Consider the following 6419-nt stretch of genomic DNA (forward strand, 5'->3'; position numbering starts at 1 on the left):
CTGATTAACTTGCTATACCCCAGGATGATTGGAGAAGACATCATTCATTCAGTTTTAGTGATACAATAGCCCCAATAAGGACAACTCAGCTGCAATTTATAAGTACCCCAGAGAATAGCTCAGTTCCTAGGTCAAGCCTAGAAAAGAGACTTTAGTGAAAATTGTGAAATACTCAAGTTGCTGTGGCCCAGCTGCAATACTTGAGACAAAGTAGTTCCTCTGACGCCCTTCCGGTGTGTCCGCCATAACGGAGTGCAGCTATGGCAAGCCGCTATCCTATGGCCGTTGGCCTTAACAAAGGACACCAAATTACCAGGAATGTGTCTCAACCCAGGCAGTGTGGCAGGAAAGGACGTTTGCCCAAACACAACAAATTTGTGAGGTGTGTGGCTTCACTCTCTATGAGAGGCGTGCCATGGATTTGCTTAAAGTATCCAAGGACAAGCGTGCTCTTAAATTCATCAAGAAAGGGGTTGGTACTCACATTCGTGCCAAGTGAAAGAGTGAAGAGCTCAGCAGCGTCCTGTCGGCAATGAGAAAGGCTGCTGCCAAGAAGGGTTAAGCTGTACAAAAGTCTAAACAATAAAACGTGTTTTTTTTTTAAAAAACACACAAAAAAATAGTTCCTCTGACATCACTCCAGATGTGAGTTCTCTGTTTGCAGAAGCCTAGTTGAAATACTATTGACACAATACTTTCTGAATAACCACAGGAAAGACATGATTTGTAAGATTTAGGAAATGCTGAGAAAATAAACAGATCTTGACAAGCCAGTATAAACATTGCTTGCACAATAACCTTTGGAGGGTTAAGCCAAGATGTGTGATGCCAGCGAGAGAGGGTATTTTGTGGCCACCCGACTTTGGGTCTATCCATCTAGGCTTTTTGATTGGAAAGATTTGGTGCAGGTTTACACTTGCTACATTACATCAGCTTGATTAATTCACCAATTTGCTGTAAACTAGGAGGCCCATTCACAAAAGTAAACTAAGACGAAAGACTAACTTTACGACTTTTGGTATTCACAAAGGGTATTTACTACTCACAAATGCCCTTTGTGAATACCAAATGTTGAACTTTACGACTTTTGGTATTCACAAAGGGCATTTACTACTCACATATGCCCTTTGTGAATACCAAATGTTGAACTTTAGGACTTTTGGTATTCAAAAAGGGGATTTACGAATAGTAAATGCCCTTTGTGAATACCGAAAGTTGTATAGTTATACTTTCGTCTCATTTTACCTTTGTGAATCGGGCCCTAGGTGTTTCACTCTAGCACACCTAATACTTGATCTTCTCATAGCTTTAACAATCGCCCTCAACACCAAACTCTAGCAAAACGTCATTCCGGACCCCTCTTACAGTGGTTAATGCCCTCAATCCTAAACATAATAATCGGACCCTGCTACATCTGCAATTCTTCCACTACTTATTCTGGTACCCTCTTTCAGCTGTCAGTAACCCTCAATCACAAGCCCTAAGACTCCACTTGATTCTTAGCTGTGCACCTTCCCCCGCCCTCTCCACTGTAAGCCGAAACATATCTACATGTGCCTCCTTACAACACCCATTCCTTAAATTTTGATCTTAAAGTAAGGTTCCATTTTTATCCAACGCAAGCATGCTAAGGATGTGCAAAGTTGCAGAAGCTTCACAAACTTCACAAAGTTTACAGGTATAGAAAAAAATACATAAAGCATCTTATAAATAATAGGTTTTGTGGAACAAAATACCAACAAAAAAGAAGAATTGCCTTGCAGAAAATCTTGTGGGCAAACCTTTGTAGCAGAAACGGTCCCTAGCAGGCAAAGGTTTTGCAAACTTGACAGCCTTTTCAGCCTTTGCTGAGGCCCTACCACGAACCATGCTAGTTCCTTCATATCCTCTTCTGCCTGCTGTTCCTTCTGTCTCTTCTCAGACAGTTCATGTACTCTGTCTCTTTTTCGTCCATCTCCTCTCAACTGATATGGAGTATTTCTGAATTGTCTGGAACACATTATCCAGGGTTTTAAAAAATATATTTTCATACATTATTTACTTCAGTTTTTTTCATTTTCATAGCTTGCTTGCAATTTCCATATTTCACACTGTGAGATATGAGTCTCATTGTGGAACTGATTTGTCGGATTATGGTTTCTTTTATTGCATACAACTATCAGCGCATGCATCAAAACAGAATTGTCCCTAGAGACATGGTTTTCAGTGAGGTCAGCTCCCTTTGTCATTTCACACCAACTTTCACAGATTCATCCATGCTGGGTGTCAAACACAAAGCTGTCCTCTGATGGTGCACACACCTCTGTCTCACCAGAACCATTCTCCAACCACTATATTTTCTCTGACCAGCATCTTATAATGATCTTTCGCCTCTCTTCGATTATAGACAGACCTGTCCTGCCAACCAGTCCTATAGCGGTCTACATAGATCGTTGCTGGCTTGTGAAGGGAAGTTGACAACCAAGACTCTCAGATGTTACCAACTTCATACAACCAATTGACCAAACATAACTCAAAAATGTCTTCATAATTACCTGGGCTGGAGCACTGGAGGAAAGATGCGTCAATTCTCCAATTCTGGCAGCAGCTCGGGGATCGCTGGAACTGATCAAGACGGGCGCGCTAATTTCCATGGAGTGCCGGATGTTCATGGCCTGAGAGGCTTTGTGAGTCATGCTCAGGGCGGTGAAGGAATGGCGCTTCTTGGCATTCTTCTTGCTATCGATACGCCGCTGGAAGGCACTCACTGCTCCTGCGCTATTCAATGTGGAACACTGGGCTACGTTGACCGTCACACTGGTGTCGGGTGGTAATGGGGCGTCACAGCCTGAGGCAGCCGCTGTGCGGGCCTTGTCTGTCTCAATCAGTTGCTTTGCCGCGTCGTTGAGCTACAGAGAAGATGGGAGCGAAAAGACAAGCGCGGATTAGGTCTGGACTCCTTGCGCAGCATCAGTTTAACTCATATGAAACAAACAAGCAGCATACAGTCCGTGTTTACTATGCTCCTACAAAAGCAATTTCATGGTCTACTGTGTGCGTCACTACTACATCCTGAAGACCTGACATGAGAAAACGTTACTTACCTCTAATGTGTTTCTGCATGGTTCGTTGACTCCGCGTGTTGTCTTCATATTAATTAGCCAGCGAGCCAAGATGATCATCTCCCTTACCCTTTAAAGTTAAGTGTAACATCCGGGCCTGTTTACAGCTTCACTGCCCAGGACTCTTAGCAGGTGTCTGCTTCATTTGTGGACCTAACAGTGTGTTGAAACAAGTGGGAGCATAACTACTAGAGATTTTGGACATAGTTACAAGATAAGGCACAAGGCACCTGTGTCATTTGGGTGGTTACATTAGGGGTAGTGTAGATACTAAACGGTGAATGACAGAAATATATGCATTAAACAGAGATATTATGGACGAAGTGCATTTGATGTGTTTTACAAAAACTTGATGTGTTTTTTTTTTTGTTTTTGTTTTTGAAAGTAGTGATTGTTCCGCATGGGCGATAGTTGTACTTTTCGGGCAAGAAGAGGAGTATTCTGCTACTAAGGTTCTTTGTAAAAAGGAGGATTGGTTTCAGGTCAGTCTTGAAGATGTGTAGAAAGACATTTGCTTTGAGTTCTTCAGGAGATGAGTTTAAGTGCAGGGAGCCACAATATTGGAGTCTATATGTTGCCCAGGGTGGCTTGAACAAGTAAGGGAACAAGCATTAAAAATAAACACTTTCTTGCTCTGGATTATGGCACTTTCAGTTGAGATTAAGAGCATGGAAGTTATGTTTTTATTTAACATGATCAGCTAAGTTTTGACACTGTGCTGAACTGGACGAAAGGGGATAGATACAATGTATAATATAGGATACATTTCAAATAGAGCCCAATGAGCTGAAACACCCAAAGGCGTGCTGGAGGCCAGAGCTCCCCCAATTTTCACCTTCAAGGACAGAGTGGTGGAAGCCATCTTCATTCTCCTCAGAGCTCGAGTGCTCGAGTGGAAGAACCAGGGGCACTCTCAAATGAAGGATGTCCTCTCCCTGAAGGTGCTACGAGCAGTCTCTGTTCCACAATTCAATGTCTTGGATAGTCAGGAAAAACCACCGGGAGGTCGGTTTGTGTTGGGAGATCTGCCATGTTGGATGCTCTTAAATGATCTGCTTTGATTGAGTATTTTAGTTTCATAATAATTAGGTGCGGACAGGGCAAAAATGTTTTGCAAAGTGCAAAACAGGCAAATTCCACCCATTTTCTTTCTTAATTCCCAGGCGGAGCGAAATAAGGCTCCAAAAACCACGCAGAGTTTCCCAACCGTCAAACCTGAGAAATGAGCAGATAGCGCAGTTCATGCATTTTGTATGTTTCACCGTGGTCAAGCAAGGTCTAGGGAGAACCACCTCACTACTCACAACGTGGGAAAATGTTTGGGTTAGTTGCTCTGTACCTTATTTCACAAGGGAGACCCACACAAGTTTCCCATATGGGACAGTTCTCAATTGTTGGCCTTTCTCTTTTCTGTGGTTCATAGAAGTGAACTTAACAGAATTTCATCAGAATTAACTTCCTCATACCATGGAATAACAAGCTTTGACAAAGCCAATATGCCTCAACAGGTGTCGAGCTGCTGTTTTGCCACACATATGTCTGTAAAGCATTGTTAAAAAACGTAACTGAAAAACTATTTTAAAATACTTGAGGAAAAGCAAACATATGATGTTGCAACAACATTTTCAAATTCTTTTCACTCGGGAAATTCCGAACAGAATTAAAAAGAATAAGGAAGTGTTAGAAAGTAAAGGGAAATGCTCTCCACATCCCAATTTACTTTCCACAGGATTCAGCCATTTTCTCCTGTGAACTAGAATAGGGAGCAGATTCATATCCTTCAGGAGAAGAGTGATCCTAAGTAAACCTTCTGCCTCAGACGCCAGCCGAGGGAGTGCAGCAGATGGTTCTTTCCGGAGCACCATAAAAGTCTTTGTGCGCCAAGCTGTAGAATGCAGGAGCTAATACAAAAACATCCCTTAACCCCGTGCGTGCTCCCGTCGGCCTACCTCCCTAGTGCTGCCGTCGGCCAACGGCCGACGGAGCCCCGCCCACCCTTTAGAACGCCCGCACCGCGGCAGAAAAACCGCCACGGTTAAGGCGTTAAAGTCTGCTCTTCAGCTACAGGTGGCGAGGGTTGGGGATCAATATAACGCAAGGGGCCTAAAGGGTGAAGCAGCAGAAGAGGGAGAGAGCTACAAAACACATGCGCCCTCATGGAGTACCGAATGAAAAAGAAAAAGTAGTTCCTTAAATGTGAGCAGTGGAAGGATACAAGTCAGCCAATCAAAAGGATCGTAAAGAGGACATGCTCCAGGAGAAGGAAAAACAAAATAAGAGGAAAGTAAGACATCGAATAAGAAGCCATTGTCATGTACAGGATCCCACATTTTGCAAATAATTTTGGTCTCTGTTCCGGCCCCTAAAAATGAGTGCCCATGAGCATCACCAGCAAAAACCAGTGGCAATTAAGTTCTGATTGACATTACTTGCTATGTGCAGGATCCCACAACTTGCAGATCATTTTGGTCTCTTTGTTTAGTTCTAATTTAATATTTTATGGTACCACATCTCGAATGACATCAGAGCTGGAAAAGAATGCCATTAGGATACAGCAATTATTCTAATATTACACACGCTTTTGTTCACCTTTCTTTAAGAACGGTAACGACTTCTCTGTGAGCCTAAAAATCGAGTTATTTTCATAAATCTGTCTTTAAATTGCCCTGCGATTAGAGCTGCCTCTGTTTTACTCCTGAGTGCCTGGCTGGGCGTGGGTTGGAGGGGTATGAAAATAGACATTAGCTCTTCCTGCAATCTTTAAATCTCTCTATGGTAGTCGCTTAAACATCTCCTGGAAAAGACACTTGTAAAGGCACTGCTGATTGTCCTAAAAGTACAGAGATGCAGTTTTTGGGGCCTGAGGTTCTACTGGGTGAGATCCGCTCAGCGGTCTGCTCAACACACCCGTGCCTGACACTAGTGCAAGGCTGGGCAGAAAGAGCTTAAAACAAGCTTAGGCAACCTCAATACAGTGCTTAATTTGAGCTGAAGGATTCTGGTGCTCTGCACCAGCACTTATCATCAACACTGGCGCTTTTCATGAGCACCAGTTAATGACATATCAATTTAAGGGAGATTAAGTAATTTGCTCAGAATCACAGGACGTTGAGCTGATGCCGAGGCTCAAACCTGGTTCCCCAGCTCCGAAATCGACAGCTCTGGCCATTACGCCACATCCTCTCCCCACTTTCATGATTAGTAGTTGGTTCTGTTTTCGGAGGCGCTAACAGGAAAAATGGGCTGGCGCAAACTGGCACGTATTTTTTTTACAAATTAACCACTGCCTCAATAGTTCTGGCTTTAATGTGCTAACAC

The 6419-nt window shown here is 43.2% G+C and overlaps 1 pseudogene; it reads left to right on the forward strand.

Moving 5' to 3' along the window:
- The first annotated feature begins 260 nt into the window (after positions 1 to 260).
- Positions 261 to 562, forward strand: LOC147659139 (large ribosomal subunit protein eL36 pseudogene; annotated as a pseudogene).
- The last annotated feature ends 5857 nt before the right edge of the window (positions 563 to 6419 follow it).

This window comes from Lissotriton vulgaris, unplaced genomic scaffold (assembly GCF_964263255.1).
Source record: "Lissotriton vulgaris unplaced genomic scaffold, aLisVul1.2 SCAFFOLD_1776, whole genome shotgun sequence".
NCBI lineage: Eukaryota > Metazoa > Chordata > Amphibia > Caudata > Salamandridae > Lissotriton > Lissotriton vulgaris.